Source organism: Pyrus communis, chromosome 14 (assembly GCF_041283825.1).
Source record: "Pyrus communis isolate YQ-2024b chromosome 14, ASM4128382v1, whole genome shotgun sequence".
NCBI classification, from domain to species: Eukaryota; Viridiplantae; Streptophyta; class Magnoliopsida; order Rosales; family Rosaceae; genus Pyrus; species Pyrus communis.
In genome coordinates, this window is record NC_142578.1 from 10053594 (window position 1) to 10066856 (window position 13263).

General features: G+C 35.1%; 1 pseudogene; it reads left to right on the forward strand.

Moving 5' to 3' along the window:
* Window positions 1-7207: 7207 nt before the first annotated feature.
* LOC137711990 (dirigent protein 5 pseudogene) lies at window positions 7208-7765 on the forward strand (annotated as a pseudogene).
* The last annotated feature ends 5498 nt before the right edge of the window (window positions 7766-13263 follow it).

Here is a 13263-nt window from a genome sequence, read left to right on the forward strand (position 1 = left end):
AGAGCATTCTTAGGATGGGTGACCCACTGGGAAGTTCTCGTGTGAGTTCCTAGAAACAAAAACTGTGAGGGTGTGGCGGGGGCCCAAAACGGACAATATCGTGCTACAGCGGAGCCGAGATTGGGATGTGACAAAATGGTATAAAGCATGGTTTGTTCAGAGCATACTTAGGATCTTCTGTCACTGTAGTAGTGTGTTAGTCATGACATCATTTGGATGTCATGACTTTCGGATTTGGTGTCATTCGAAGCAGTTGTGCAAACCTTTCTCTGTTTGAATTGTCACCATATGGTTGAAATACAAGAATTCGTGTCGAGATTAATACCTTGCACACCGGCTAACTCACTGTGGTTTGGCCGGAAATTGCCTCGAAATGGGCAGTGCTTGCCGGAAAATTTGGAAAAGTTACTCCGAACTATTTTTTGCGATTCAAATGTATACACAACTTAAAGCAAGCTTCATCTAACCCTTACCAACGTCAGAAAAATACGAAACATGACGGAGAAGATGATGAACAGTGTTGACCGAAAGGAAGAGAAGGGTATATGGTGTTCTTTATTTGAATCTTAGTTCGTAGGGGTATTGGTGATGGTGTTTTGTTGTTGTTGTGGTGATTGATAATGAGGGAGATGAGGGTGTGCAGGGAGGGAGAACACTGGTGAGAGTGAGAGAGAGTGAGAGGGAAATGAAAGAGTTGTGAGAGAGGGAAAGAGCGAGCTCATGGGTCCAAAGGAAAAGATAAGAAAGAAGGTCGAGTAGGGGAGACCGAAAAGGAAAGAGGGCCCCACGGGCACACACAAAAAAACCCAAAACTATTTTTAAAATCAGGGGTGGGGTGTAACAATAAGATTGCGCTAGTGAGCGGGAATGAACTAATTTCACACGTGACGACAAAGCATAAGTACAATACAGTAAAATAGGCTGAGAATTATACCATTGATGGTAATCATCTACACCAAGGTTTGCCAATAATCCTCGTCGGTATGAAAACTCTGCTACTAGAACCTGGAGGGGCGAAAAACAAGGGTGAGTGGGCTTGAAAATAATGTTTTATAAAAACCTTTCTGAAAACATTGTAACCCCTTATTGTGAAACAAGTATAGTTTCCAGAAAATCGTACTACATATAAGTAGGAAATCAAATGCATGCCAACAATAGATATAGAAATATGCCACAACATAATATCTCAACGACAATATGAATATAATCATGTGCTCAATAATTTATACTAGCATGCAAGTTGGAGTCACCTAATGTGACATGTACGACTGCACCTATGACTCATCAATCTATGCTAGCACACGAGTCGGAGTCACTTAATGTGACCTGTACGATAGGCTATGTGTGTAATAATATACGCTCTAGTGTTACGATCACGCGAAGGTCGGCGCTATGCGCGGGTCACCTACGTGTCGGAGTCGCCTAATGTGACCTGTACGATAGGCTAACACCTAACTTGGATCCAAGGCGAACGTACGGTGCAGGAGGTGAACAATCACGTGAAGGCTGGCCCTAGCCCGAGGCGGGAGCACTAACACTGGGGTGTAGCAATGATGAGCAAACTATATGAGTATAAGGATGCCATAATGATGCAATAATTCCTATCAACATAATAAACTTACATGAACTTACTTGCGCATCCCGTAGGATCCTCTTGGTATTTCACAACAATGCAACATTTCTCATAACATAATTTAATCATGGCATGAAGTGCATGAATCAATTCAAAAGCATTTGTGGAAACTATCAATCATATACACACACACACACACACACACACATACGGAAAAAAGAAATGACCCACTCACCAGGCGTCCGCGTTACAATTCCCTAGCATGAATATCAAGGAGTCTAGAACGATCGATGCCTAGAAACAATTATCAAATCACGTCTCATAATTCTTATCGATAGAACGTGTAACTTACACAAAACACATCCCCAAGGACATTCTAGAAACATAATGTGGATCTTTGGAAGTTAATAATCATAAATCTGAGGTGCGGATCTTCCGGATTGAGTTACGTAGGGTTGTGGACCCTACCGTCGACCTTTGATTGACAGTTGACTTTTGGTCAATGGGTTTCAAGACGAGGACGTCGGGCCCTAAGGGGGGTGGATTGTAACATCCCACATCGACCAACGGAGATGGGGTGATGTGCCTTATATATACGTGCCCACCTTCATATAGCACGAGGCCTTTGGTTCTAGTAGCAGAGTTTTTGTACCGACGACGATTATTGGCAAATCTTGGTGTAGAAGATTACCATCGATGGTATAATTCTCACCCTATTTTACTGTACTGTACTTATGCTCTGTCACCACGTGTGAAATGGGTTCATTCCCGCTGACCAGCGCACTCTTATATTTAGGCACTTTTAGGTTTAAATTTGTTACATTTTTCACATCACTACACTTTATGGCTTCGTCACCTTCTAGGTGTTGGCCAGCACGGCTTGATTCGGAGTCCTAGTGGACATACCGGGTCGGGGTGTGTCATAAATGGTACATGAGTGCTGTCTACATCTATTAAAAAGGTTGTCAACAACATGATCAATAAATAAAGTTCAAATATCATTATCTTATAATAAAACTACTAATTTACCCTCCAAAGTTAACTCCATACACTATTTTTATTTATTTATGAAAAACTACTAATCTACCCTCCAATGTGTATCATATGCAAGTAACGAGACTTAAATTGACGGAAATAGTAGCTTCAAAAATAATATTAGGGATGTAATTGGCAGATTTTTATAATTCAATGACTGCTTTTTCTAAAAAAAAAAAAAAAAAAAAAAAAAAAAATAGTTTAGGGATCTAATTTTCACTGAGGTGATAATTCAAATACTAAATTAGTAGTTCACCCTATGCCTATATATGTATATATTGATGGGCATATATATATATATATATATATATATATATAAGTACAACACAAGAGTTAATTATGGCCAACGATTTCTTCATTCAATTTGCAATTAATAACAATGACAACTTTTGCAGAAAAAAAGCTGTCCTTTTGCTTGTCTTCGTTATATTCCCATCTATTTTGGCCACCAAACCCCCAAAATTCCAAGCTCAAAAACCATGCAAGAGGCTAGTGCTGTTTTACCACGACATTATATTTGGTGGCACGAATGCAACAGCTGCTGCCGTTGCAAATGCAACCAACCTTGGCATCATAAACTTTGGTTTGGTATGCTAGTTGTATTTAACGATCCCCGGACAAACGGCGACATGCTTCTGTCACCACCCGTTGCAAAGGCTCAAGGCTTCTAGTTTTACGACTTTAAGGAGGTGTTCAACTCGTGTGAATACAAAGGTACATTGAATATTATGGGCGCAGATTTGATGAAGGAAAAAACTAGGGATCTTTCCGTCGTTGGAAGGACTGGAGACTTCTTCATGGCTCGAACGATTGCCACATTCAGACTGATAGTCAGCAAATATTATTTTCGTCTCCAGACGGACAACAAATTGTGTGAATGTAATTAATTACGCTAAAATTTGAGAAATTCTTGTACATAATGCCCTCTCACTATATAACGTGTAAGACAATTGAGAGAGTTGCTGTACGCATGCAAAGAATAAAAAAGAGAGATAAGATTCGATTGTAATTATTCTTAATTTGCTTTTCTTTATAAGTGTGGCCTGCACTTCTGTTCTAATTTCACTAATAAAAGAGGACCAAGGATGGTTATTTGCGAGTGTGCTATGATCATTGGAATCAAAATAAGTATGAAAGGCGGAACAGAGAGGACAAAACTTTATATATATGTAGGCAGCTAGCTAGGATAGCACAATACCTCAAAAAGTACATATATATGTAGTTTGGATTTAAGCTATTCTAATTCCTGGACGACTACGTTTGGGTGAGAGATTTCCAATCCATAAAGAATTCAGGCCAAATTACTAAGAAATATATCATAAAATGTTAGATAGAAGGGATTATAAATGCCCCCATGAGCATTAAAAAGGCATGTGAAAGAGATTTTCATTATTTCGCCGAACAATGTCACTTTAATAGCTTTCTTGACGAAATAAGGTGTTACCGGGTTACATTTTATGCCTGGGCAGCCGAACCATTTTGAACTCACTGCAAAAACATAATATTGTTTTCAGATTTTAGAATCCAAGGCCGAGAGTATTCTTTCTTCTGCCGAAATCCCTCGTTATAGGAGTTAGCAGTGCATTCCATTGTATCACCATCATATTCGGAGTATTCACTTCATGCTTATAGTGCAAATAGTGAATAGAATTCATTCTTATGGTTTTGAATTTAATATTAAAAGCACGCTATACGTTTAATATAAAAATTTGGAAGCGATGGTATAAATCATTTTATATATATATATATATTTTTTATTTTGGAAAAGCATCTATTTGGTACAAGCACATTCAAGTGGGTATTTATCAATAATAATCAAAATTTAACACCTAATTTCATAAATGTCATTTTTTTTATAAAATCTTTCAAATGTAGCAGAAAAACCACTTCAATCGACCTAAATTGTCACATCCCGTCCCGGGGCGGACCACTTCCCGGGCCCGACTCCACTACCGTAGCACGATATTGTCCGCTTTGGGCTTACCATTCCCTCACGTTTTTGTTTTTGGGAACTCACGAGCAACTTCCCAGTGGGTCACCCATCATGGGATTGCTCTAGCCCCATTCTCGCTTAACTTCGGAGTTCCTACGGAACCCGAAGCCAGTGAGCTCCCAAAAGGCCTCGTGCTAGGTAGGGATGGGAATATACATATAAGGATCGTTCCCCTGGGCGATGTGGGATGTCACATAAATAGCCTCAAAATTAAAACCAAATAACAAAACCCTATTAAATCATAATTTAAGAAAAATGAGAGACCACTATGTCATAATGTTCCCAGCCAATATCAATGAAATCAAGGATCTTAGTATAAAGGAAATCTTGAAGGCGACTGACAATTTCAATCAAGCAAAGATGCTTTAGGTTCTTGTTGTCTATGATGTATGCTTTAGGTTCTTTCTGTTAGATCAGCAGATAGAGAAAAAGGAGAGGGTGTAGGGATTGGGAATGGGAAGGAGCACAATGGGCCTCTATATATTGTGGGAAGAAGGAAAAGTACAAGTACCCAAAAATTAGCATGGACGCAAAATTTTGTTTATATTTTGTTAATTATTTTTTTAATATTTCGAATTATTTCCCTTTTCGAGGGGCTGAAAATGGTTGAGAAAAGAACAGAGCCATGCGGGTGTTCCCGCCTGTTTACTGGGAAGGTTGATGTGTATTGTAGGTGTGGAATGGAAGGGCCTTGAAGAAGAGATGCTTCAGGTTCTTGCTGTTTAGGATGTTTACTTGATTGAAATTGGCAATAGCCTTCACGATTTCAGTTATACTAAGAAGATCTATGATTTCATTGGTCTTCGTTGCGAACGCCATGACATAGTGGTCTCTCATTTTCCCTAAATTCTTATCTAATAAGTTTTGTTATTTGGTTTTAATTTTGAGGGTATTTAGGTCTATTTAAGTGGTTTTTATGCTATTTTTGAAAGACTTTATAAAAAATGACATTTATGAAATTAAGTGTTAAATTTTGGCTATTATTGATAAAAACTCCATTCAAGTGATTGGTCCACGAATCACTTGTTTGAAGTAAAAACATCGTTGGTGGATTTAATTTAGTCCCTTAAAATTAGGCCTGGTAAACGGATCGTGTTTGTCATGTTTGTGTTGTTTTCGTGTAACACCTGTTATCTTAACGGATCGTGTGGTGTCATAACCGTTATCTTAACGGGTCCTTAAAATTTGCACATACCACACATTGCCACATAAATATTACTTCAAAACATTAAAATACATTTGTTGTTTAAGTACTAAATCTACCCTAAAAAATAAGAGCCTAATAAAAAAAAAATCCATACACTACTAGTCTATTACAAAATATTAAATGTGCAAGGATATGCAAAATGAAAGAGTTTTTGTTTTCAAGATTGTAAAGCCTTTCTCAAAAGTTTAAACCTTGTCAATGAAACTCAAAGCTTGCATGTTATTCCTTTTACAAAATCCTCAATTTTCATCGATCATCATGAGAAAATTGTATTGAAACTTTGGCTTGATCTATTGCCTTCAAGAGAAGGATAGCCTCCAACCTAATGCATAATGGACTGCTGAGATTTAGATTAAATCTCAACCAATCCAATGGTCACCAATTTTTAAAATTTAATTTAATATATATATATATATATATATATATAATTATAGTTTTTAGGGGTATAAAATTGTTAAATTAATATATATAATTATTATAGTATTTTTTTTAGGATTATAAAATTATAAAATTAATATTTTACTTATCGTGTATCGTGTTACCCAAGTGTATACCCGAACCAATCCGTTATCTTAATAGGTGCTTATCAGGTTACTCGATAACGATCTGATTTGTTATCGTGTCGACCCGAACACCTATTAATTTCGTATAGTATTATGTCGGGTTATTGGATCGTGTCAGTAATTGTCAGGCCTACTCAAAATGCATAATAATAACAATATAATATGTTTGCCATTATGACATTAAATTAAAAATATTTGGATCGAAAGTAAAACAAGGAGAGATTCTAACCTGTCTTCCCAAAAGCTCTAACCTTTACGTATCGCCCACTTCTTTCACTTTGGTCAGCGGCCAAACAACAAAGCAGAGTTTGTGGGAGTTATTTACAAAGGCGCTCTATAGTCTATAGCTCTGTGCTAGTGACTAAAGTCCTACCGTTGGCTTTTGTCTCAGTTCCTTCTGCTGGGGACCTCATCACTTTGCAAAACAGCCAAAGTTGATACGGGCAACTTCAGTTTCAGGCCTTGTCGATAGGCATTGGCTACTGCAGTATCTCGACCTAATACACATTGGAATCAAGATATGTATGAGATGAGGATATATAAGTACAAAACCCTAAAAATCACTTAACATTTTTTGTTCAAACGATTCTGATTCCTAGACGGCCCAAAATCTTGAACATGGCACTTTCTATGTATTCTATTGTGAAAAATAGAGCAAAGTACAAGAGTATGTGCTCAAAATTTTGTACAAAACACTGTTCGGCATATTCTTCAATAAACTCCTACCAGTAAAACGACAGAATGAATCAACCTCCAAACTTCAATATAAATTGAAACAATAGGTAGTTTTATCTAATCAAACACAACAATCCGATCAAACGTAGGAAAGTAATACCATGACAACTTTTTCAGCAAAATTTTGTTTCCTTATTTTGGTCTTCATTATTTTTCCATCTGTTTTATCAACCAGAACTCGAAAGTTCAAAGCAGAGAAACCATGCATGAGAATGCAGCTGTATTACCACGACAAACTGTTTGACGGCACGGAGAAGGATAAGACTAATGCAACATCTGCTGCAGCAGCAAATTCAACCAAGCTTGCGCCAAACTCTCAATTCGGTATGCTTGTTGTCTTTAATGACCCTATTACAAAGGACGATAAGTATCAATCTCCGCCCATTGCAACTGCGCAAGGCTTCTATTTCTACGACAGAAAGGACACCAACTCAGCTTGGTTTGCGTACACATTGGTATTCAACTCAAGTGAGCACAGGGGTACATTGAATATCATGGGTGCGGATTTGATGCCAGAGAAAACTAGGGATCTTTCGGTTGTTGGAGGGACTGGAGACTTCTTCATGGCTAGAGGGATTGCCACTCTTCAAACTGATACTTTCCAGGGTGCATATTATTTTCGCCTCAAGATGGATATCAAGTTGTATGAATGTTACTAATTATGTTAAGATTTGAGATAAGAAATTTTCTGTAACGTTATGTTGCTAGTCACATGTTCCCGAGTGTCATAGTAATTCCATGATAATTTTCTAGCTATTTTCTTGCATTATGTGGAGAGGCACTTCTGTTGCAATCTTAATTACTACTAAATATATAGAGAGAGGATTAAGGAGGTTCATCTAGTGTGCTATGACTAGTCATGACAATAATCTAAAGTTTCGGATCATCTTGTTTGCAGAGGTGTAATTGCACGGAAAGAATATCTCAAGGTTAATATACAAGGCAACTTGCCTGTTCCCATATTTTTCTTGGTGATATAACAAACATCATTTGCATTCACACAAAGACTAATAACACATATCCAAGTTCCTTTGTCAATTTCATCAAATCATATGGCAGTTCGTTAGTTAGTTTTACTAAAGAGTGTTGCTATGTACATAGTCATTTTTACCTTTCACATACATCGGTTAAATTTTGTCCTTTAATCCTCTTCAATTCACTTGATCTGACGGTCGATAATTGAGAGGATAAAATAAGATTTATATATGGATTTTTAAGGATTTCTATGAGCTTGATTTATGATTTTGATGGATTTTTATAGGGAGATGGGGAATAGGCTTACTATCAGAACCCTGTTGAGATTTTAAATCAGAAGAAGATCAACTTCTTAGGGTGAATTTTTTATTTGTGATCAACTTCTTTCCTCCAACCTTTCATCCCCAACTATTCATAGCCATTTTTCCCTCTTCAATTATTCTTTTGCCGCTGTATATTTGTCACCGCATCACTCCTCAGTTTCATGTAGGCCTGGCAAACAGGTCGTGTTTGTCGTGTTCGTATCGTTTTCATGTAACACCTGTTATCTTAACGGGTCGTGTCGTGTCACACCCGTTATCTTAACGGGTTCTTAACAGGTCGGGTCACTTTACCCATCGAATAAAGTGACCCGACTCGTTATGACTCGCTATGACCTGTTAAGAAAAATATTTTTTTTTCTTAAATTTGCACATATCATACATTGCCACATAAATATTACTTCAAAACATTAAAACACATTTGTTGTTTAAGTACTACATCTACACTTGAAAATAAGAGCCTAATAAACAAACATCCATACACTACTAATCTATTACAAAATATTAAATGTGCAAGGATATGCAAAATGAAAGAGTTTTTGTTTTCAAGGTTGTGAAGCCTTTCTCAAAAGTTTAAACCTTGCCAATGGAACTCAAAGCTTCCATGTTATTCTTTTTACAAAATCCTTAATTTTCATCGATCATCATGACATAAGATTTTGTGATATCCACTAATGTAAATATTTTAAATTGAAGATCGAATTCATCTCTGAATGTTTTTTTTTTTTTGCGATTTTTGGTGTATGCGATCTTGAAGCATATACAAGCAAGTTTGATGGTTGGATCATTGAACTTATTTTCGTAGAATGCATATCCCATCAAAACAATAGATTCACTAACACTTGGAGTTTATTTATGCTTTCATTAAGTATAACATAAGATTTTGTGGTATCTACTAGGGTAAATATTTTAAATTGAAGATCGAATTCATTCATTGTATTCATATAGGGTCAAGGACTGTAGCTGTAAAAAAGAATCAAAATCGGAGTTAAAATAACCTTTAAATTGTGATTTTTCGTTGATAACCTTCAAAAAATTTTGTCTCTTTACTTGATCTCTGAATGTTTGTTTTTTGAAATTTTTAGCGTATGCGATCTCGAAGCATATACAAACATGTTTGACGGTTGGATCGTTGAAACTAATTTCGTAGAATGCATATCCTATCAAAACAATAGATTCACTAACACTTAGAGTTTATTTATACTTTCATTAAATATAACATAAGATTTTGTGGTATCCACTTGTGTAAATATTTTAAATTGAAGATCGAATTCTTTCATTGTATTCATATAGGGTCAAGGAGTGTAGTTGTAAAAAATCATCAAAATCGAAGTTAAAATAACCGTTAAATCGTGATTTTTCGTTGATAACCGTCGAAAATTTTTGTCTCATTACTTGATCTCTGAATATTTGTTTTTTGAAATTTTTGACGTATGCGATCTCGATGTATATACAAACATGTTTGACAGTTGGATCGTTGAAACTAGTTTCATAGAATGCATATCCTATCAAAACAATAGATTCACTAACACTTAGAGTTTATTTATATACTTTCATTAACATAAGATTTTGTGGTATCCACTAGTGTAAATATTTTAAATTGAAGATCGAGTTCATTCATGATATTCATATAGGGTCAAGGAGTGTAGTTGTAAAAAATTATCAAAATCGGAGTTAAAATAACCGTTAAATCGTGATTTTTCGTTTATAATCATGGAAAATTTTTATCCTGTTACTTGATCTCTATATGTTTGTTTTTTGCGATTTTTTGCTGATGTGATCTCGAAGCATATACAAACAAGTTTAACGATTAGGATCGTTGAAATTAGTTTTGGAGAATTTGTATCCCATCAAAACGATATATTGACTAACACTTAGAATTTATTTATACTTTCATTAAGTATAATATAAGATTTTGTGGTATCCACTTGTGTAAATATTTTAAATTGAAGATCGAATTCATTCAATGTATTCATATAGGGTCAAGGAGTATAGTTGTAAAAAATCATCAAAATTGGAGTTAAAATAACCGTTAAATCGTGATTTTTCGTTTATAACCGTCGAAAAGCTTTGTCCCGTTACTTGATCTCTGAATGTTTGTCTTTTTGTGATTTTTTGCTGATGTGATCTCGAAGCATATACAAACAAGTTTGACTGTTGCGATCATTGAAATTAGTTTCGGATAATTCGTATCCCATCAAAACGATAGATTGATTAACACTTAGAGTTTATTTATATTTTCATTAAGTATAACATAAGATTTTGTGGTATTCACTTATGTAAATATTTTAAATTGTAGATCGAATTCATTCATTGTATTCATATAGGGTCAAGGAGTGTAACTGTAAAAAATCATCAAAATCGGAGTTAAAATAACCGTTAAATCATGATTTTTTGTTTATAGCCGTCGAAAAGCTTTGTCCCGTTACTTGATCTCTGAATGTTTGTTTTTTGTGATTTTTTGCTGATGTGATCTCAAAGCATATACAAACAAGTTTGACGTTGGGATCGTTGAAATTAGTTTCAGAGAATTCGTATCCCATAAAAACAATAGATTGACTAACACTTAGAGTTTATTTATACTTTCATCAAGTATAACATAAGATTTTGTGGTATCCACTTGTGTAAATATTTTAAATTGAAGATCAAATTCATTCATTGTATTCATATAGGGTCAATGAGTGTAGTTGTAAAAAAAATCATCAAAATCGAAGTTAAAATAACCGTTAAATCGTGATTTTTCGTTCATAACCGTCGAAAAGCTTTGTCCTATTACTTGATCTCTGAATGTTTGTTTTTTGCGATTTTGTGCTGATGTGATCTCAAAGCATATACAAACAAGTTTGATAGTTGGGATCGTTGAAATTAGTTTCGGAGAATTTGTATCCCATCAAGTTCAATGGTGTGTGTGTGTGTGTGTCTATATATATATATATATATATATATATATATATATATATATTTATTAAGTAGATTTAAATCTATTTATTTTGTACGTATAATTGATTGGTATACGGAGTAGTACATAACGTGAGTCATTATAAAAATAGTGAGATATGTCATATGTGTGATAAAAAGTTAATAACTTAAAAAAAAAAAAAAAAAAAATTTCTCACCACTTCTATTAATTTTCATTTTCCCCTCTCTTTTTTGTTTCCTTTTCAACTTTTCTTATAATTTTCACTTTTCCCTACGGTAGCCTACGGTGCCTACCCATCTTTCCCTAATTCCCTCTCTTTTTTGTTTCATTTTCAACTTTTCTTATCATTTTTATTTTCCCTCCCTTTTTCTTCAAAAAGGGCGGCACAGCAGGAAATGAAATGGAATTATCAATTATGGAATCAAATCAATGGATGCATATTAATTAATAATTATTATAGTTTTTATAAAATTTAATTCAAAATTTAATATATATATATATATATATAATTATTATAGATAGTTAATATTTTGGGGGTTATAATTATTATAGTTAATAATATATATATATATATATATATATATATATTTATTTATTATAGTTTTTAGGGGTATAAAATTGTTAAATTAATATATATATAATTATTACAGTATTTTTTTAGGGTTATAAAATTATAAAAATAATATTCTGCTTATCGTGTATCGTGTTACCTAAGTGTATACCCGAATCAACCCGTTATCTTAACAGGTGCTTATCGGGTTACCTGATAACGACCCGATTTGTTATCGTGTCGACCCGAACACCTGTTAATTTCGTGTTGTGTCGTGTCAGATTATCGGATCATGTCAGGAATTGCCAAACCTGGTTTCATGTTTCGTCCACCCATATTCAATCGAGAGCAACCAAAGCTGAATTCATTGATGCATACAGAATTGAAGAAGGAAACCAGCAATGCCCATTCCTTGTTTATTATTTCTTAGAGAAAGACTATCATGTATCTGTTTATTACTTGCTAATCCAACACTCAATGAATTGCACCTAACCAGATTAAATTATAATATATAGTAGCAGAAAATAAATCTACCATTCTTATAATTAGCCCAAGTTTTTTAAGATTTATAAGCCCAATCTAACCCCATAAAATGGATTATTATTGCAACTAAGCCCATTAAACTGATTACCATCCTATTTTTCTCCTACAACCTTTTTTTTCAAGCCATAATCGGTGGTTTTTGGTTTTCATTTTCTTTCCTTTTTCCCATTAAATAATAAAGTGGAGAACTATTATTTCGTGGTGTGGAATTGGCAGTGTTGATTGTCGGCCGCTTCTGATTTTTGGGCAGCTGGAGCGGGTCATTTTTCATCTAGGCTTCTAGGGTTTTCTCTACTAGTCACCTTCTGGGTTGAAACCCTTTTATGTTTTTTCCCTTATGTACTGTTGTTTTCCTTTATGTACTGATTCGTCCGTTTAGACTTCGTATAATGGATGTTCTCTACCATTGACCAAAATATATATAGCCTACCCCCTTGGAAAATCCAACATCCTCTTAGCAGTTCTTTTTTTTTTTTTTTTTTGGATGAAACCGGGAAATATCATTCCAGGGCAAAGAAGCCAGAGAGTTATAAAGAAAGCCTACCCCGAGGCCAACAAACAGAAACAACATAAATAAAGCAGCAAAGGGGATCATAGAAAGACACTGGAACCGAGTTCAAGTGTCACCCCTTGAATTACCCTTAAAGATCAAGGGGGACAAGGCAAACCATCTTTATTCAATACATAAACCAATGAAGATAAAGGTATGCAGACCTAAATGCACTTGCACATCTCTGCATTATGTCGCGACGCCAAGAAATGCGCCACCATATTGGATGACCTTGGAATCCAAGACCAGCGATAGTCCTGGAAGGACTCTCCATATCGTTTAACCAGAGTTAAGGTGGG